At 44.4% G+C, this 22,017-nt stretch overlaps 1 protein-coding gene across 4 annotated transcripts in view; it reads right to left on the minus strand.

The window, feature by feature from the left end:
* Nucleotides 1-21,537, minus strand: part of FGF13 (fibroblast growth factor 13) — a 525,181-nt gene extending 503,644 nt beyond the window's left edge. For 2 of the 4 annotated variants that reach the window (XM_057538932.1, XM_057538929.1), the window contains exon 1: nucleotides 21,233-21,537. The gene's annotated coding sequence lies outside the window, so the exon portion shown is untranslated. Of the gene's footprint in view, nucleotides 1-30; nucleotides 121-511; nucleotides 653-21,232 lie in introns of those variants that run through there. The other 2 variants (XM_057538930.1, XM_057538931.1) reach the window with 2 other exon arrangements.
* Between the last annotated feature and the right edge of the window lie 480 nt (nucleotides 21,538-22,017).

Raw genomic sequence — 22,017 nt, forward strand, 5'->3', positions numbered from 1 at the left:
GGCGGAGGAGCGGGACGCGACGGCCCTTACCTGCTCTCTCCGTCTCCCTACACCCACACCCCCTAGGAGCTCGCCCGCTCCCTCGCTTGCGCTCTCCTTCCAAAGAACTCTCGAGTCCCGGAGAACCGCGATTCGGCACGGCGGCGCATTCTATATAAACGACAAGGTGTGGGCACGCGGGGGGCGGGGGCCGGCGAGGGCGGGGCCGGCACAAAGCCGCCGGCGGGCTGTAGTAAAAGGAGAGCTCGGCAGGGGCGCGCCGACGTCAGCCGCCGGGTGGCAAAACCCAGGCGAGCCCAGAGGAGTGCGGGCGAGCGTGTCAGCCTGGCGTCCCCCGGCCCCTCCGGGGCAGGCAGGGCCCGCGGACGCCGCCGGAGCGGACTCGCACTGTCGGCCGCCGAGATCGAAGCCCGGCGCCCCCCGTCCCCCCTCCCCGCTCCCGTTACCCCCTCTGATCCCGGCGCCCGCCTTCCCCGCAGCGCTGCCTGGGCCCGCGCTGGTCGCCACCTACACTTTGGGGACTCCGCTGTTGGCAAGTGCCTGCACCGAGCGTTGGAATCTCAGTCCCGGAGTCGGCGACTCCTCGCCTCTGGCCAGCTGCCCAAGTTGAGACAGCCGGACTCTCCGTGAGAAGGGCGCGCGGGGATCTGGGTGTCAGTAGGGCAGAGAGTGAAACTGACCGCGGCGGCTGCCACCTCCCACCCCACCCCCACCCCCGCACGCAGGCCCCTCCTCCTAGGGCTGGTCGCTCTGGCTGGCAAACTAGGCGCAGAGTGCCCACCACCCGGGATGGCCAACCCCAGACAAACGGAGTGAGGTGGGACTGGGGGCGAGTGCTGGAGAGGGATTAAGCGATCGACACGTCGCCTGGGGCACGCTAGTGACAAAACAGGGAACGTCCCTGAAGATTTGAACTAAAAGGAAAACTGCTCAGAAATTGTACAAGAGAGGGGCGGATGGGGAAGAAGAAAGAGCCTGGGAAAGGGAAGGGGGGACAGGGTAGCCCTGGGACATCCTGGGAAACCCTTTCCGCGATGGCCCTTTCTCGGCGCGCGGATACCCGGAAGCCCGGCGCTCTGCTGAGGGACTGGGGTCGCCGCTGTCAGGACTTGGTTCTCAGAGCGGCCCATTAATCAGACCATAGGCTCCAGCCTGGCAGTGGAGACGCGGCAGCGACTCCCATGAAGAAAATCCGTTTCCCCTTGTCCCACCCAACTCCACCCGCTCCTTAATTCGGTTTCGTTAATAGCATTAAACCAGGCGAAGAAATTATGTAGATGGATTAGTCCTACTGAATCCCAGGCGGTGACTCAATTACAAGAGCCTGCTGTGGCTTTCGAGACCAGGAGAGTGGGCTGCCCTTGCCTCCAGCCCGGGTCTAAAGGTCGGCAACCCTCTAAATTCAATTTGCAGCCTCTGTCCTTGGTCTGGGAGGAACTCCAGGCCTATTTTTCTTGTAAATAATATCTAATAATCTGGAGGTTGATGACACAATGTGATTATCCAACCCAAGTTTAGATCATTAGTATCAGTACTCTGGGAAAGAAAGAATTTCTCTTCAAATGACCGGAATTCAAAAGGGGTGGAAACTTGGGTGGGTTTAGAGGAAAGATGAAGGGGAAAAGGGTAAAGAGTCCTCAGTTTACACCCAATAATACTCAGTTACTATGGATTTAGCACCTACCCTGTGCCAAACAGTGTGCTAAATGCTTTACATCATTATCTTATTTCATCTTCACAGCAGTCCTAGGAAGTGTTATTTCCATTTTACAAATGAGGAAACTGAGGCTCAGAGAGGTTAAGTAACTTGCCCAGAGGTCACACAGCTCGTAGTGGTGGAGCCTGGATAAAAAACTAGGAGAGCCAGGATAGGAAACCAGGTGGGTCTGTCTTTTCCGTGCTCTTCTATTAGACCACATGGTCTCTCAACACTCCTATCAGCCTGTTAAAAAGAGGGGGGAAGCACATTTTCACCGAACCTATCTGCCAATCTTGAACCCCTCAGTCTTTTTAAACTCCCTTAACTCAGCACAAACACACACACACACACACACACACACACATACACACACTCCTCTCTTCTGTACACATAACATTTGCTTTGTCTACATAACTCCAGTAAGCAAAAAGACCCTCTTTCGGGAGAAGGGTCAGTCTCTGTCTTGGGGGTTATTAAGCATGGTGTCCATCCTGAGTATCTCAGCTTTCCTGACACACTAAGATTTCCAGGGAAGTTTTCTGCACAGAGAAGACTTCCCATCCCGCAAGCCCTATCACCTCTGGCATCTCCGGCACAGGTAACTTCCAGTTGGAAGCCAGATATCAACCCTGTTCCTTGAAGGACAATAATAGTTAACATACGACTAAACCTAGGTTAGTTAATATGATTGAGGTGAGTTGACGAGATGTCTGCTTGGGAGTATTAGTGGACTCTGCCTGTCCATGAACGCAAAAAGATAAAGTGTGTTTCTTCACCATAAACCACTCTGCCAAAGAAATAATCAGAAGATAAAGAAACTAGACATTTCATGCAAGAACAATATAGTGATGTGTGTTCATATGGGGGCAAATCTATGACATCATAAAGGCATTCATGCCAGATACCAAGGATCATGAATATTCAAGGACCAGGACAAGCAATCTCCTCTAAACAAAGCTTCTGAAGACCCTGCTAGGGAGGTCACGGGCAGCCTCTTTCATGAAAGGCATGGAGGCCTTCCCTTCTTCCAAGCCCTGTGAGAATATGAACAAAATGTCGTTGGTACTGGCTCAGAAAAAGGCACGCTCCAGCGTTCAGCCCCTGAGCTCCTTGGTAATTTGGGATGATCAGCCACAGGAAGGTCTGACATCTGAGTGAGGGTATTCAGAGGGTGGTCTTTTCCCCACCACCAAAAGGACTCAGTCTGGAAGCATCTTAATGAAGCCCAGGCTTAGTCTGTAGCACTTCTCTGCCCCTCCCAGATCCTTCTGCCCCATCCCACTGGGGTGGAAGCTCCTTCACTTTCACTCTAGCAATTGGTGCTATCTGATCCCTTCACTTCTCCCTGCCTTGTCACTATGGTAAAATGGTCCCTTCTGTCCTGTCTCTGCCCCTCCTATGAGAGAGAACTCCATACATCTGATACAACATGGGGCACAGGGATTACCCTGTATGGTCAGGTAACTCAGTCCTGGAATTAAAGCAATATTCTAAAACAAAAGGCTGCAAGGCCACGCCCCTAAAGAGGGCCTGGTTGTTTTCTGGAGGGAGGAGCTGAGCTTGAGTCTTTGGTAGGAAAGTGGGGAAGCTACTGAGAGTCTCATCCTCTTGGCCCTATCACCTCCCTGGTGTCTGTTTCATGCCAGTCCCCAAATGTCTCAAGACACCAGCCTCTGGATTCCAGGTTTGCTCATCCTCCAGCAGCTCTGAGCAATGCTTCTGGGCAAGATGCCACTCGGTTCCATTGTCTGCGTGGGAGGGTAAGGGTAGGGTGAGTGGGGCCATGGAGGACAGATACACTTAGGGCTTTTTCCTGGCAGGTTTGCACTGGCTGAGTGTAGAGCCATTGTCATCAGAAACCACCAAATTAGACGTTTCAGTGACAAGACTGCTTCTCACTGGACCAAATGTGTTTTTCATTTGTGAAAGCACTTCACAGCAGAAAGCTGGTTCAGAAGGAGGCAGCCTGGCAAAAGCTACACTTCCAGCCAGGATACTTGAGATAAAGAAAGGCCCAAGGGGCCAAGATCTGGGAGTTGGAAGTCCCTTTAATTTTTAAGCTCACATCTCAGCACTTTGAATTTTGAGATCCAAATGCTAGAGCTCTGAAAGGACTCATTTCTGATGCAAACCCTACAGTGTTTATCTACATCATGACTTTCTAGCAGGATCATAGGTGAGTTGGTGGATTTCTGTGACAGAAAAGTTGGGTAAAATATAATAAGACCCTACTGTATAGCACAGGGAACTCTACTCAATACTCTGTAATGGCCTATATGGGAAAAGAATCTAAAAAAAAAAGAGTGGAAATATGTATGTGTATAACTGATTCACTTTATTGTACACCTGAAACTAACACGACACTGTAAATCAACTATACTCCAATAAAAATTTTTTTTAAAAAAGAGTTGGGTAAAATAATCTCCAAAGATGGTGACTGTGGCGTGGCCATTGCGAGGTGGGCACTGACTCCTCCCCTTGATTCTGGGTGGCTTGTAACCGCTTCAGTGGTGGAAGTGATGCTCTATTCGTTTTAGGCTAGGTTAGAAAAGGCCGTGCAGCTTCTGCCTGGCCCTCTTAGGACGTTTGCTCTGCGGAAAGCCAGCCGGCGTGATGTCCGCTTACCCTCAGACCACCATGGTGGAGACGTGACATCTAGGCTCTTCAGCGGACAGCGCTAGCTGAGCTCCCAGACGACAGCCAGCATTGATTGCCAGTCAAGCAACAGACCCATCTTGGACATCTGGCCCAGTCAAACCATCAAATGACTGCAGCTCCAGGTGACATCTGACCTCAACCTTGTGAAAGACCCCTCAGTGGAGAACTACTCAGTGGCACCCTTCTCAAACTCCTGACCCATAATATTATGAGCAAAATTAAATGGATGCTTTTAGGTGCTACATTTTAGGGTAATAAGTTATGCAGAAATCGTAACTGGAATAGTGACCAACAATTTCTCCTAATCCTGTATGCATATGCCACTCCACCCTCTAGAGGTAATGTCCTCTTAAATCCAGGCTGGCCTTGTGACTTGTCGTTACCAAAAGAATGTGGCCGAAGTGATGCTGTGCCAGTTCCCGGCCAAACTCTAGGAGACTTGGCAGCTCCACTTTCTTTCTGGCAGAAGCCAACCACCACATAAGAAGGCAGACACCTTGACACCCATGTTGCGAGGAAGCCCAGGCAGGAACGAGGGTCCAGAACATGACCACAGTCAAGCCATCCAGCCAGCGCCCATCCATTCAGCTGTGAGGCTCCAGAATTCATGGAGTAGAAAAGAGGCAACTTGGCTGCGCCCTGTCCAAATTCCTGACCCACAGAACTGTGAGTAGAACTGAGAGTCGGGAAAAGTTGTAAGACAGAGAGATGCCCACGATTTACCTGAAAACAGCTTAACGCTAAGATCTTTCCAATCTACACCAAACATATACGTGATTTTTCTGCCTCCCTTGAACTTGAACATTTAGACCATTATGATGCAATGTTGGCACGCCTGTCGGGAATGAACATCTTTAAGTGTTCTGTCACTTTCTTCTCTAGTGAAGGAGGAAACAAGGAGCTAGAACTTGTTCGAGGATTCTCCCAAACAAGGAACATCACTAGGCAGCATCTGCTCCCCACCCAGAGTCCCTATCAGTCCACAGCCTTCAGAATCTCCCGTGTCAAGAGGAAGCGGTCATCAAAGGTGGCCTTTTCCTCACGGCACGCTCCTGATGTTCTCTACATCTGAAACAGAGGACCTAGCCATTGTCTCTCCCAGTAAACAACACCCAAAAGACTTTGGCCAAGGTAGGCCTCCAGAAGATTTTCAGATCCTGCTCTAGTGGTTACACTGCAATGCTAACAGAAAACATGTCAGGCAGAAAAACAGTATTTCTTACAAAATTCCTGGCTATAGCGGTGAATTGTTCGCACACTCCCATTTGCCCTTGTCTTGAATCCTCAATGAGACTGTAAACTCCAAGGTGACAAGGACTGGGTTAAACTCTCCTAAGACTAACTGCCCCCATGCCCACTCCACGGTTTACACAGTGCCTGGCTCATCAAAGGCGCAGGAAATAGTCTCATCATTGTAACACCATTTATTTAATCTACTGGCTTTCCTGCTCCGCACTAAATCGTTATCCAGATTATGCCATTTTATACTCACAGCAACCCTCTGAATTGGTGACTATTATTAGGTCCATTTTCCAGGGGAGAAAAGAAGCTCAGAGAGGTGAAACAACTTCCCCAAGATTGCAGTAAACGGACACACCCAGGAACGAGACTCAGGTAGGATCTTCTGTTTCCAAAGACCCTGCTCTTTCTACTCTGCGACACTGCATATTTTGTAAATGTTAGAAAATAATTAGTGGCTCTAAAATTTCTCTTTATTTAAAAATAAAGCCAAGCAGGGACTTCCCTGGCAGCCCAGTGGTTAAGACTCCACACTGCCAACGCAGGGGGCGCAGGTTCAATCCCTGGTCAGGGAACTAAGATCCCACATGCCGCAGGGCGCAGGCAAAAAAAATTAAAAAAAATAAATAAAGCCAAGCATTAGAGCGAAAACAGAGCTCTCAGGGCTGACTGGGCTTTCATTCGTTTTCTGTCCATACCCGCCCCCCACATGGTAGACAGGGAGGTGTGCCAGCGGGATTCCCCTTCCAGGAAGGGCTGCCTATCCAGCTGTCAGGGGCCTGGCAGGGGGCAGCCTCTAGAGGTCAGCTCCTTCACGGTCTGCCTCAGCTGCAGAACCCTGACCTCACCGGAGGTCATGTCCTTCCTGGGGCGGCCCACATCCCAGTGAACGAGGCCTGGCCATCTGCGGTCAATGCAGGCTCTCTGGCAGAGGGCACTCACGCCACAGCTCCCCACCTGATGGGCCGAGGCTTTGATGCGCCTGCATCGCAGTTCTACTTCTCCCTCTGCCAGATGCCACCTCCTCCCTCTTCCTTTTACAGGTGTTGATCCCTAATGAGCATCTTCCAGCACAAACTCCATCTGCTTTCAGAGATCCCAGCCTGTGACTCCTCTCTCTTTCTCTCCAACACTGTCTGACTGCCCAGGCTTTTGGTAAAGAGACATTCTGAGAATCTTGCTCTTCTTCTGGTGATTTAAGTGACCATCACTGTGTTGCTAGTGCCTTTTGCCTCCAAGCTGCTTGGAACCCTCTTTGGAGCGCCAGGGTTTGGGGCTTGGATTTATACCTGCCCACAGAGCCCGGATACCCAGCTGGTACTGTCTATAACAGTTACATTTTAGGAAAAGAGGAATAACTTGCAGATGGTCAAGAAATTCCAAGCTGGGTTTCTAATGATGTGATGAGACACTTGTACCTGCACTCTCCTTACCTAGAAACTGTAACCCACTTGGTGTGATTTTACCCGGCACAGAATGGATTTGCACCTGGCACACAGCTGGGGTGACGGTAAGCATCACACTGTTGCTGGTAGAGCTGTACCTGCCAGTCTGCGGCTGTGTTCTTCTCTAAGGGACTCGCCATTCTCGGTTTCCCACTCCTGCAATTCTTCATTCTCCTCCGTTCCACTTCTCCCAGTGCAGCCTCCAGTGGTATTTTCCTTTCCATGCTCTCATCCCCTCTCCCACTACCGGGGTCTAGCATGACTGTTCCCTGTTACTTTTTTCTCCATATTTATTCACTCTGTTACATAAAGCCTCCCTTTTCCCTACATCACCCAGCCTGAAAGGTCAGGATTTACTGTGGTCTGCTTCTGGAGAGAGTATCTCAGATCAGTGATAGGAGATCTGCCTCCCTGCCACTCAGCCAGCAAAAGAGGAGCCCCTCTGAGGGTCCCCACTTACTACGGAAGGAAAGAAGCAACAAAATCACTTTTCTTCTCCACAGGCAAGCACTAGAAGCATTGTCAAGGCGGCAAGACTAATGACCAAAAACAGGAGAGGCAGTTAATAGATGGTGCTTTATATAAATTGTCATTTCGTACTTCTAACTGTCCTAAAAGTTAAATATTGTCACCCTTCATTTACAAATAATGAAAAGGGCTGAGAAAGAGCAATTTACCTGCCCGGGTAGCGGACAGCAGTAGAGGAATTTGAACGTAGGGCTTTCCATTGCAAAAACCTATGCAGTTTGCACTGCCAGATGCTGACATAGTCAAGAAGGCTCACCTACCAGTCTTGGCACTGGGCCACAGGATTCTGGAAGAATCCATAACCAGTGAGTGAGTGACGCTGTGGCTTTGGTGTTAGTGGAGAGGACGCCTCTGAGAGCCGCGTCAAAGCACGCGCTCAAGAGAGCTACTCACTGGGGCCAAAGGCAGAGGTCTCTCCAGAGGCCACTCCGCCACAGGCACAGTCCTACCCTGCTCCTCTTTGGTCTTCCTGCTGGGGTACTGAGTTCGACTGTCTGTGGTCAGCGCAGGTACCACCGCCACTCCTGACCAAGGCCAGGAACCAGGTTACCCAGAAGGCCCTTCGCTGTGTGGTTCCAGCTTAGAGTTTGCCGCTGAGAGAAACAGACCTGGACGGTGGGAATGAAGCAGAAGTCACTGTTCTCGGGATGCTGCGACATTCAGACAGTGTGACTTCACACATCTCTCTATGAGCTTCCGCTTCCGGGTCACCTTTTTCAGCGAGACCTGGTGACTTCTCAGAATTCCAGTGAGTTCTGGCTTCCTCACCCCCTCCAGTGCTTCAAGTTGGAGTCATTATGTAACAGGGAAGAGCTAAATCGGACTCCATGTTGGATCTGTTTCTTTGACTTTAACCTTTGCTTTTCGTTGCTCTTGTTATAATCACACACAACGGCCTGCCTCAGGGAACCCTGGCCCTCTGCCTGAATGTTGAACTAAAGTGCCTCTGTTCAGCTCACAGGGAGACGATCTGACCCTGCCCACCTGTGGACGGCTGAAATTAACACACCCCCTCACAGAGGCTGGTCATTCCAGGAAATGTTTTGCAAGACTGATGGCCCTTTTTACTTTACTTCCTCACCACGTCTCCCTCTCTATTTTGCCTTTTTACTTACTTTACTTCCCTCTCTGAATCTATAAAAGAAACTGGCATCCAGACCCTGATAAGATGGTTATTTTGAGACATTAGTCTGCCATCTTCTCCGTCTGCCGGCTTTCCGAATAAAGTCGTCTTCCTTGCCTCAACACCTCGTCTCCGATTTATTGGCCTGTCGTGCGGTGAGCAGAGCAAGCTTGGACTCAGTAACAGTTAGAGACATTTGATCCTCTGGCATGAACCTTCTGGACCTTCCCTCTCCTAGCTACTCCCACTTTTTATAAATATATACATAGATATGGTTACATAGATAGATAGACAGACAGGTCTCTTGTTGCTGCAATATTTCAGTAGTTCTATTTTCACGACTGCGCCCCAACTGATACAGGTTCCACCCTGAGCCTTATCACCAGCCCTGTGTTATTAAAGAGCGACTCCCTGGAAGTAATGTAACTAAGGTCCAGTCATGGAAAAGCCCTTCTTCTTTCTCTTTAGAAACCACAGAAGATTCTGGGAAGATGGTGACCTAAGCATGGGTTGTTTCCATTCTCAACTCCAGGCTGCCTGCCTCTCCTCAGCCAAAAAGCTACTGAGGTCTGCGGAGAAGACTCGGATGTGAGCGAAGCCCTAGGCATTGTGGGAGTCTCAGCAGAAAGAAGTGTTGTCGCGCCTTCTCCCTCGAGAGCTGAGCAAAGATGGGGAGGCAGCACCAGAAAGGCCCGGCCCAAGGAGACCAGGAGATCGGGAAACAGTATCAGACTTGTATTGTCCGTCTCCTAGGCCTCCTACGGGCCAAGAAAGAATGAAGTAAAGGAGCAGAGAGGCACTCGGCGAGGAGACCTGGGAAGAGGGCGGCTTCCTTCAGGTACTTAGTTTCCCACCACTTGAGGGCCTCCTAGCCTCTGCGGAGCTCTCAGAGAACCCTTTCACCATGAGCTGACCGCTATGCGCCAACAACAAAATCCTTTATAACCATCTCTGTGCATCCAGCACCCAGTGGAAAGCTGATGAAGCAATGCATGTCTAAAGAAATAAACTGATTGGGGGATAACAAATGCCAACTTGAACAACCACAACAGCTATAACAACAAAATAGGAAATAGAGTCACAGATGTAGAGAACAAACTTACGGTTACCAAGGGGGGAAGAGGGGGTAGGGTGAGTTGGGAGATTGGGATTGACATATATACTCTACTATGTATAAAATAAATAACTATTGAGAACCTACTGTATAGCACAGGGAACTCTACTCAGTGCTCTGTGGTGACCTAAATGGGAAGAAAATCTTTAAAAGAGTGGATATATGTATACGTATAACTGACTCACTTTGCTGCACAGCAGAAACTAACACAGCATTGTAAAGCAACTATACTCCAATAAAAATTAATTTTTAAAAAAGGCGCTTACACAGAGATTCAAGTGCAGCCTAAAAAGAGGCTTTCTGGAACTACAAAATGTGATTCCCCAACTATACAGTTCAGTAGATGAATTGAAGGAAAGGATGATCACTGCTGAGACCCAAAATAGTGACCTGGAAGAGAAAGTAAAAGAAGAATCGCAGAGCACAAAGTCGAAAATACTAAGACAGGGAATCATGAAGGAAAATGTAAGAGACTTGTAGATCCTGAAGAATAAGAAGTCTTCTAGAAGAAGAGGGAAGAGACAGAGGAAAGGCAGTAATATTTTAAAAAGATAATAGAAAAGAGATTTGCTGAGCATAACTGCTATAAGATTTAAATAATTTAAAAGATGCAAAGAATAACTGTTTGGAAATTAAGAAATATACTCCTAGAACACCACTGGATCAAAAGTGAAATTACAAACTACCTAGAAAGCAATTTAAAAGAACACTTTATTCTAAAACCTACTTGGGGCTTCCCTGGTGGCGCAGTGGTTAAGAATCCGCCTGCCAATGCAGGGGACATCGGTTCAAGCACTGGTCCGGGAAGATCCCACATGCCACGGAGCAACTAAGCCCGTGCTCCACAACTACAGAGCCTGTGCTCTAAAGCCCATGCACCACAACTACTGAGCCCGCGTGTGTAGAGCCCATGCTCTGCAACAAGAGAAGCCACCGCAATGAGAAGCCCACGCACCGCAACGAAGAGTAGCCCCCGCTCGCCACAACTAGAGAAAGCCTGCACGCAGCAACGAAGACCCAATGCAGCCAAAAATAAATAAAATAAATAATAATAAAAAAATAAAAATAAAAAAATAAAACCTACTTTGCACAGTAAACGCCTTTCTCAGAAAAAAAATTATATTCTTAAATGTCTTCAGTATTAATGAACAAAGATAAAGGAACTTAGTATTCATCTTAAGATATGTGGGAAAGAACCAGAAATTAAACTAAAAAGAACTAGGAAAAGGCTTTAACAACAAAAAAGATGGAATTAATGAGATAGTCAAAACTTGTTCTTTGAAAAGACATATAAAACAGATAACCTTCTTGCAAGTCTCATTAAGGAAAAAGGGAGAATAAATATTGACAACACTGGAAATGGAAAAGGATACATAAAAGATTTAAATAATTATAAAATGACACTACATTAAACTCTACCGCAGCAAATTTGAAAATTTAGAAAAAAGGGATGATTTTTTCAGAAACCAAAATTAACCCAACAAAAAGTGTTGAATAGGTCAATTATCAAAAAAGAGATTGAAAAAGTGAATAAATATCTACCACTGAAAAAGTCATCATAACAGAGTGGTTCAGCTGTTTTAATTCAACTTTTTTTAAAAACAAGTAATTTTAATATCATTTAAACTACTTCAGGCCATAAAATAGAAAGAAAGCTCTTTAATTATTTTTCTTCCCCAGCTTTATTGAGATATAATTGACAGATAACATTGTGTACGTTTTTTTGTTTGTTTTTTGGGTGTTTTTTTTTTTTTTTTTTTTGGCCGTTTGGCTTGTGGGATCTTAGTTCCCTGACCAGGGATTGAACCCGGGCCCTCAGCAGTGAAAGCACTGAGTCCTAACCACTGGACTGCCAGGGAACTCCCCAACATTATGTAAGTTTAAGATGTACAATGTTATGATTTGATACACATATATTCTGAAATGTTTACCCAAATAAGGTTAGTTAACCCAGCTTTCACCTCACATAATTACTATTTTATTGTTGTTGCTGTTGTTATAGTAAGAACATTAAAGCTCTAGTCTCATAGAAACTTTAAAATATTCAGTACCTTATTGTTAACTATAGTCTCCACATGCTGTATATTAGATCCCTGGAACCTCTTCATCTTATAACTGAAAGTTTGTACTCTTTGACCAACATCTAACCATTTCCATCAACCCTCAGCCCCTGGCAACCACCATTCTTCTGTTTCTATGAGTTCAATGTTTTTAGATTCCATATACAAGTGAGATCACATAGTATTTGTCTTTCTCTACCTGACTTATTTCACTTAGCCTAATGCCATCAAGGTTCTTCCATGTTGTCACAAATGGCAGGATTTCTTTCTTTTTCCTGGCCGAATAATATTCCATTATGTATATATACCACTTCGTCTTTATCCATTCCTCCATCAATGAACACCTGGGCTGTTTCCATGTCTTGCCTATTGTGAATAATGCTGCAATGAACATGGGGATGCAGATATCACTTCAAGACAGTAATTTCATCTCCTTCAGATATATACCCAGGAGTCAAATTGCTGGATCATATGGTAGTTCTATTTTTAATTTTTTGAGGAACTTCCATACTGTTTTCTACAGTGGCTATACCAATTTACATTTCTGTTAACAGTGCACCAGAGTTCCCTTTTCTCTACATCCTCACCAGCATTGGTTATCTCTTGTCTTTTTGATGATAGCCATTCACACAAATGTGAAGTGATATCTCATTTTGGTTTTGATTTGCATTTCCCTGATGATTAGTGACATTGAGTACCTTCTCATGTACCTGTCGGCCATTTGTATGTCTTCTTTGAAAAAATGTCCATTCAGGTGCTTTGCCTATTTTTTAACTGAATTGTTTGGGTGTTTTTGCTATTGAGTTGTGAGTTTTTTATAGATTTTGTATATTAATCGCTTATCAGATATATGGTTTGGAAATACTTTCTTCCATACTGTAGGTTGCCTTTTCATTTCGTTGATTGTTTCTTTTTCTGTGCAGAAGCTTTTTGGTTTAATGTGGTTCTACTTGTTAATTTTTGCTTTTGTTGCCTATGTTTTTGGTGCCATATCCAAACAATCATTGTCATGACCAAGGTCTAGGAGCTTTTTCGAATTGTACAGTTTCAGGTCTTACAATTAAGTCCTTAATCCATTGCAAGTTAATATTTGCGAGTGGTGTAAGATAGAAGTCCAATTTCATTCTTGTATATGGGTATCCAGTTTTCCCAACAGCATTTATTGAAGAGACTATCCATTCTCCATTGAGTATTCTTGTCTTTCTAGTGGACTCTTGATTCTGTTTCATTGATCTATGTGTCTGGTTTTATCGCAACACCTTACTGTTTTGATTACTATAGCTTTGTAATATAGTTTGAAATCAGGATGAGTGAGGCCTCCATCTTTCTTCTTTCTCAAGATTGCTTTGCCTATTCAGGGTCTTTTGTGGTTCCACATGAATTTCAGGACTGTTTTTTCTATTTCTGTGAAAAGTGCCATTGGAATTTTGATAGGGATAGCAATGAATCTATAGATGGCTTTGGGTAGTATGGACGTTTTAGTAATATTAACTCCTCTGATCCATGAACATAGGATATCTTTCTATTTGTGTATTTTTAACTTTCTTTCATCAATGTCTTTTAGCTTTTGGTATATAGATTTTTGGTTAAATTTATTACTAAGTATTTTATTGTTTTTGATGCACGGTAGTGGAGACCAGTGTTGGGAGAAAGGCTGGAGGTGTACAGGTGCACAGATGCTGGGTCTAGCTGCAGGTGAGCCTAGTGGTGCCAGTGACAGGAGACAGGGCCAGATCCAGGCCCACAAGCAACTGCAGAGGCCCTGGCTATCAGTGTGCACTTCCACAGCTATAGGATGTTGCCACAGATGCACACATGCCAATGAAGGCTGGTGATGGGTGTCAGGCCCCCAGTGTGCAAGTGCACAGCTGGAGGGTCTAGCCCTGAGAGCACACACAGTGGTGTGGGTCAGCTGTGGGGGTTCTAGGTTTGCGCCTTGCACTCCTACAGCCACAGAGGCCTGGGCTGGCTGCCTGTGCAAATTCAGGGCTCGGGTGGGAGCAGGGTGAAGGGAGTGGGGAGGGACTCGGATGGCTAATGTCAGTAGAGGCAAAGAGCTGTGGGGCAAAAGCCCAGTGAAATCTGTAGGGGGTTTATGGCGGGTGTGTTGGCCACTGGTTTCTTTGGTGGAGAAAGCTGGGGTCATCTACAGAGCAGGTCAATGGGAACCCCCTTAATTCTTTTTTAGGAAGCCAGTCAAAATTTAATATTCAAATCTACAAAGGAGGCAACAAAAAGAAATCCATAAACACTCACTTTTAAAATGTAGATGCTGGGGACTTCCCTGGTGGCGCACTGGTAGAGAATCTGCCTTCCAATGCAGGGGATGCGGGTTCGATCCCTGGTTGGGGAAGATCCCACATGCTGCAAGGCAACTAAGCCTGCGAGCCACAGTTATTGAGCTTGCATGCCACAAACTACAGAGCCCACGTGCTCTGGAGCCTGCGCTCCACAACTAGAGAGAAACCTAAGCAGACCGCACACCGTAACAAAAAGATCCTGCATGCCTCAACAAAGATCCTGTGTGCCGCAACTAAGACCTGACGCAGCCAAAAAAAAAAGGAAAATAAATAAATACTTTTAAAAATGTAGATGCTGAAATTTTGAATACAACATTAGCAAATACAATCCAACAATCTTTCAACAAAGTAAAATTATAGCTACATAGGACCATAATTCTTCACCCTTCCTTGTGTCCAAGAATTTTTACATGTGATTTTGGAGTTCCTGCCATCAACATGGTATACATTTCCCTGCCCATTAACTTTGGGGTCAGTCAAATGCCTTTGGGTGAATAAAATGAAGTAGAAGGGTACCACTCCCCAGGGTAGGCCTCAAGAGGCCTTGTGCATTGCCGCCTCCCTTCTTGAGCTTCTGCCTGCTTGCCCCACAAGGAGGATAAGAGTCACCTGGGGCAAAGCTGCTCCCACCACCACAACCTGAAGCAAAGCAGCCCCATCAGACCAACAGACTTACAGCAACAAGCAGAGCCACTCAACTGAGCCCAGACTAGACCAACCAGACCCCAACTAACCTGAAGAAAACATGAGCAGTAAGAAATGATTGTTGGTTTTGAAGCCACTGCAATTTTGTCTGTTTTGTTTCACAGGAATTACTGACATATAGGATTACATTTGGAAATGCAAAGGAGGTTCAGTATCAGCAAATCTATCAACATAATTCATTACATCAGCAAATTAAAGAGGAAAACTGTATGAATAATGATATCAAGAAAGGCTTAAAAGTCAACTGATAAAATTCAGCTGCTCTCCTAACACATTTCTAAGTTAAATAGGATTAGAAGGAAATTTCTTAAAATAATACAGATTGTTTACCAAAAATGGATGCCAAATATTATCCCAAATGGCAAAACACTGACCTATTTGAATAAAATTCAGAAGTAGACAAGAATGCCTCTTACCCCCATTATTATTCAACATTGCCTTGGAGATTCTAGCTTATAAAAAAGGCAGAAAAAAAAGAGAGAAAGAGCTAACAAATATCAGAAAAGGCATCTATTTCTTCGTCTGCTAGTGGCATATTTGTACAGCTACCCAAACAAAACACTCTAATAAAATCTGTGAGACTTATTGAGAGAATTTGGTATGGTAAAGCATACAAGGTTACTATACAAAACAAATAGTGTTTCTCTATTCAAGCAATCAACACCAAGAAATGAAAATGGGAAAAATCATGTTCATAATAATGAAAAAAACCTGTATAACAAAAAAAGTATCAGGCCAGTATGAAGAATTACAATAGCTTACTGAAGGACATAAAATCTGGAAAAAGGGAATGAATTAAAGAATCATAAGACTTTATATCATAAAATGTCAATTCTCCCAAAACCAATACCCTTTTTAAAATTCCAAGTTAAATTCCCAACATGATTTTTCAAGGAAAAAAGAGGGAATTTATTTTTACAGATGGTCCCCCATTTATGATGCCTCGACTTACAAACTTTCGATTTTACAATGGTGCAAAACCAATATATACTCGGTAGACAGAGAAAGACAAATATCATATGATATCGCATATAGGCGGAATCTAAAAAATATACATACAAATGAACTTATTTACATAACAGAAAGAGACTCACAGACTTAGAGAACAAACTTATAGTTACCAGAGGGGAGGGGTGGGGTGGAGGGATAGACTGGGAGTTTGGGATTGACACGTACACACTGCTATATTTAAAATAAAATGTCTTTCCATTAAAAAAAAAAGTGATTTTGCTTATGAATTTTGATAATATGAATATGTGGTATATCTGTGAACCTTTATATTAAATGTTTGCATTTATATAGATATAGATATAGATATAGATATAGATATAGATATAAAGAAACCCTACTTCGATTTTGAACTTGACCTTTTCCCGGGCTAGTGATACGCGGTCAGATACTCTCTCGTGATGCTGGGCAGTGGCAGCCATAGCAGCTCCCCGTCAGCCATGCGATCACGAAGGTAAACACCCGATACCCTTACAACCATTCTGTACCCAGACAACCATTCTGTTTTCACTTTCAGGACAGTATTCAATAAATTACATGAGATATTCCACACTTTATTATAAAATAGGCTTTGTGTTAGATGACTTTGCCCAGCTGTAGGCTAATGTAAGTGTCCTGAGCACGTTTAAGATAGGCTAGGCTAAGCTATGATGTTCAGAAGGTTCGGTGCATTAAATGCATTTTTGTCTTAGGATATTTTCAACTTATGATGGATTTATGAAGATGTAACCTCATCATAAGATCAGGAATATCTGTATACATAATCTTAATACTTAGATGGAAGAATAAAAACCTTAGAATAGCCATGAAAAATAAGAATAATGAGAGAGAAATATCTTAACCAGATATCAGATATACCCTAACGTCACCATAATCAAGTCAAAACATGGTAGTGGCATGGGAATAATAGGCAATTAGATCAGAGGAATGAAATAGAGAATGCAGAATTAAGTTCCATATATAAGCAGTTAATACATGGCAAAAGTATTATTTCATTTTAGTGGGAAAAAGATGGATTGTTAATGAACAATAAGGATGCAACTGGCTATTAATTCGGAAGAGTAAAAAACTGGACCTCTATTTTACGCCCAAAATCAGTAGTTTCCGGGTAAAGACATATTTAAATATAAAAACAGTAAAATTCCTGCAAGAAAATCTAGGAAAATACACACGCAACCTAGGAGTGGGAAAACCCTCTTAACCAATCTTTAGAACTCAGAAGTTATAAAAGAAATTTAACTATACGCATTTTTTCAAAATTTTGCCACAAGGCCCAATAATTAAAATCAATAAAACAAAAAATTGGAAACAGAGCTGCACACAGGGAGTAGATGAGGGGCTTATAGCAATAATATAGGAGGAGGTCTTAGAAATTGACAAGGAAAAACAACCCATTCAAAAAATAGGGAAAGGATATGAAGAGCCACTAAGAAGCAAATCCAAATGGCCAAAAATGTTTTCAAAAGATACTCAGACTCATGGATAGCCAGAGGAACTCAAGTTAAAATAACAATGAGATGACCTTTTTCATAGGACTGTTAGAACTTAAAAAGAGCAGAAAGATCAACTGCTGGTGGGATTGCAGGCAAAGGTGTACACCATACATTACTGGTGGAACTGTGCCTTTGTTACATGCGTTTTTAGAAAGCAATATGGCAACATTTAATGAAATTTAAAACAACATGTATACACTCTTCAACTTAGCTATTTCATTCCTGGGAATCTGTCCCAGAGTAAGAAAAAAAAGTGCAGGTAAGGGTATATATACAAAGGTGTTTATTGCAATGTTGCTTTTTGGTGATAAAAAAAAAAAAAAATGGAAGCAAAGTGAATGTCCACTAAAAGTTGAATGGATAGAGAAATTGTTCTCCAGCACAAAATTCTGTGCAACCATTAAAAAGAATGAAACCGATCAACTGCAGTTGACTTGTAGGTTTTGTTGAATGAGAATAATAGTAATAATGCTAATAGCAAACACTCACATATAGCGCTATTTTAAGTGCTTTATGTACTTTAACTCAATGAATCCTCATAATAAACCTATGAGATAAATACTATCATCATCCTCATTTTCCAAATGAGGAAACTGAAGCCCAGAGAATCTAAAGTCACACAGCTAGTAAATGGTAAGAAGAATAAGATCCAGAAATGTTTAAGTAACATAATTTTTGTAAAATAATCTATAACAAAAAAGATATATTCATGTGTCTATGTGTACATATGCATGTTTTATATAATTATATGAGAATAGAAATACGGAAGGATACATACGAGGCTAGCAATGCGAGTTATATATTTTTACATAATTATATATTATTTTTACATAATTACATATTATATATGTGTTTAAGTAAATTACAAATAATTAAAGAGCCACAGCATTTCAATAATGGACGATTCTAGAGGAGCTGCAGTTGCTACACCAGGTGAGGCACAGAAGGGAAGTCTGCCCCAAGTGAAGCCCCTGCAGATCTCCATCACCCAATGTCTCCTGCCCCGCCTCTGCATCCCTTGGCACTATGCTCATCCCTCCCTTATGGCAGAACTACTGTATTTAGAAATGCCAGGTGCTTTCCCATCCTACCTAAGCCAAGAGACTTCCTGGACTCCAGTCATCATTGTGCTCTGAGATTTCCCAACCACAGAAGGCTTCTCAGATCCCTTTCTGGTGCATAAATCTCAGATTTTGGGCATAGAGACAGAGAGGATCTGCCTCACATTCACCTTTTTTAGGGAAAATAAAGCTTTATCTTGGGACAGTTTCTATCCTCGCTTCATCTACTGCAAGGTGATTTAAACTTTACGATTCCACTGACACTGCACACTCAGGCCTAAGGTGTTTACACAGATAAATGGACAGAGATCCCTCCTCCCAAGGAGCGTGGGTTCTTGAGGAAGGATATATCTTTTATATTAGGCACTCAGCGGATGTTTGTTGAGTGGGAGAAATGATGATGTACAGGAGTAATTCAAACAAAAGGTAAAGAGTGAAGTATTAAATTACGATCTATAAACAAAATGCTTTGGGAGTGGAGAAGCATGAACGCTTTGAGAAATGGTTTCATAAAGAGATGACATTTGAGCTAGATGCAGTGTTTCTGAAAGCGTGGCAGCATCAGACCCTCTGAGGCACAGGAGAACTCCAGACCTGCTGAATCAGAATCTCCAGAAGTGCGTCTCAGGAGGTGGTATTTTAAAGAAGCCCTCGAAGTCCTTCTTATGCACACTGAAGTCTAGACCACGAGAAATGGGACAGATTTGGGTGTGCAGAAAGGTAAGGAAGGACACAGCAGTCAAAGGCATTAGCAAAGTGTCCAGGCATGGAAGCAAAATGGAAAGATGAGGAATGAGACTGGGAAGGTGGGTTAGGGCTAGAACATGGAGGGCCTGGGGAATGCCAAATGAAGTATGAACTTTTTCTTGAAGGCAACAGAGAATCATCAAGAGATGTGGGACAAAGAAACAAATGAACAAAAACAGGAGGACCTTGACTTTCACAGTGCCTCCCAAATCTGACCATGCATCAGAATTATCAGGATGGCTTGCTGAAAGTCCAGGTTCTGGGGCTCCACTCCCAGACCTTTTGAATCTGAATTTCCAGGGATGTGGCCCAGAAACTATATTTTTAAACAATCTTTCCAGGTGATTCCTGGGCAGCCAGCCTGGCATTGGTTCATGAAATGGAGTATGGGAAGCATCGCTTTACTGAAAAATGCATTCCTGAAAAGTTGTTTGTTCATGGAGATTTTCTTAGCGGAGTCATTTGTTCAAAGTACTAGACAAGTGTGCTATTTAGAGGCAACATCCAGCAAATCGCCTTCTCTAGAGTGTTTCAATAAAACAAATACCCAGTTTGAATGCAAAACCCCTGACAACTTTCAATAAAATGTGACAACGCGTTTGGGTGGTAAGACCAGCGCCTGGTATTAATGGTGGCATATGGTCGCACAAATGCAACACGGGGAAAATAATTCAAAACATTCTAGCTTCATCTAGCTTTGCAACAACATGAATGAACCTTAAAGTATTATCGGAAAGGAGAAAGCACTAGTACGATGTGGTGTCAATAGAACCACGGCTTCAAGATGGAAATAGCCACCATGTGTATCCATTTTGAGGTCACAGGGAAAGCTGAGGCAGCACTCTAGGTACAGACCAGGTCATCACTCAACCCAACTCATGCTCCTATAAGGAGGATTAGACAAGATGACTTCCAACATTTTTCCTCTAGGTTTAAGTTTTTTGTGTTTTTTTTTGGCCTATGTGGCTTGTGGGATTCTAGTTCCCCGACCAGGGACTGACCCCGGGCCCTCGGCAGTGAGAGCACGGAGTCCTAACCACTGGGCCGCCAGGGAGTTCCCTAGGTTTAAGATTTTAAGTTTATGGTATTTAGACACTCATCTACCCCAAAGATGGGTGAAAGGAAGAAAAAGTAGGGATATAATGTTCAAGTATCAGTCAGTAATCCATTCTTCTACAAAATGCACACAGATGATTCTGAGTCTAAAGATTTGTTTCCTCCAGCCACGTAATATTTTAAGATTGTAGTTTTCATTTAAAGTAAGCATATCTGTTACTAAAGTGTCTCTTCGTTTTCATGAAAACACCTTGGTTTGGCAAGCTGGAATGCTGGCATAGTACTTTGCATAGCGAATGCTCAAAAGTTAACCTTAAAAGCAAGAAATTGTTAGCGTTTAACCTTCCCACAGCCAAGGCAGCTTCTTTTTCTCTCAGAGCGCTCCTAACCTCTCCCCCAGAACTTTCCAGCTCCCCTTCAATTCCAACTCCTTCCCCAAGGCCCATTGCTATAAACGGACTAGAAATCAGAGATGAGTCCCGACAGGGGTATTGCAGGGAGGAAAGGGGATCCAAGCAAGTCTTTTGTGCACCTGGGGCGGATTCCCTCTGTCACAGGGCCTGCCTGAGCTATAGGAATCTCTGCTCTAGGCAGTTCTGTGTCGCTCTCTGTCACTGTACAGCAGAACAGGTAAACACAGATAACCAGTGCCCTGAGCCAAGTTCAAATTCTCAGCTTTAGTAACAGGAGAGGAAGGACAAGGCACCTAAAAAAAAGGCAACTCTAAGTAGAGATGTTAAGAAAGGGTTAAATTTAACATCTGAGGTGCTTTCCCGCTGGCTAATATCTTGGCTTTTGGGCAGGAGGGTGCAAGGAAAGGAAATAATTGACAAACATTACAGTGTGTTGGGAGCATGGACTCAGACTTTTATTCCTAAGCTACGTCCTGCCCTGACATTTGCCTCCCTGACCCAGGCTGAGGAAACCTGGGCTGGGGTTATCCAAGAGGATCACGGTTCCAGTAGCATTTCCCCCAAGGAGTTTGGTTTCACCTACCTTAGAAGTGGAGATGCAATGGGCCCGGTGGTGAGGAACAAGCAATATTCCACCATGGACCAAACTCTTAAAGGGACCTGTTGTTATTAGTGCCGACGGTCACGCGCTCCGGGGGGGAGGAAGCTTCTCGGTCATATCATCACCATGCGTGTCTGAGATTTGCAAGAGTCTGCATCTGAGCCAAAGCGCCCCCAGCTCCCTAAGCCCCTCGTGGTTTCAAGGGCTCCAGGCAGGACAAGCAAATAGTCCAAAGTGATGGCAGGGGTCAGTGGACCCCGTGCGGTGCATATCAGACTGTTCTGAGGAGTGGTAAGTCACAGGGTCTATACTGCAGCTATTTTTAGTGAAACCAAATTCCTTCCCCAAGTTCTCTTGCTTCCAACTTGTTCTAAGTGTAGAAGACCAGCTGTGGTCAGATCATCTTACGGGACCAAGGCTCTGTCAAGGCGAAGGAAACAAACCAGGGAGGTGGAGCTAAGAGCTGGCGACTGCTGGTGCTTTGGCTTCTCACCATCTCAGGCATCTGCAGAGGAGGAGCCTTTGGAAAGGAAAGTGTTACCACCCAGGGGAGTGGGCATTCCCCTCCAACCTGGCAGAAACCTGAGAGGTAGATGACATCAGAGGGAAAAATCGAGAAGTTGGCAGTCCTTCCCGTCTCCTCCCCAATTCCTACAAACTCTCTCTCCCTCTCTCACATGCGCACACACACATGCACTAGCACTCCCAAGTGCGTGCCAGGTCCTACAGACCAAACCCGGATCTTGGCCTGGAGTTGCTAGAAGGGT

The sequence above is a fragment of the Balaenoptera acutorostrata genome, chromosome X (assembly GCF_949987535.1).
Source record: "Balaenoptera acutorostrata chromosome X, mBalAcu1.1, whole genome shotgun sequence".
NCBI classification, from domain to species: Eukaryota; Metazoa; Chordata; class Mammalia; order Artiodactyla; family Balaenopteridae; genus Balaenoptera; species Balaenoptera acutorostrata.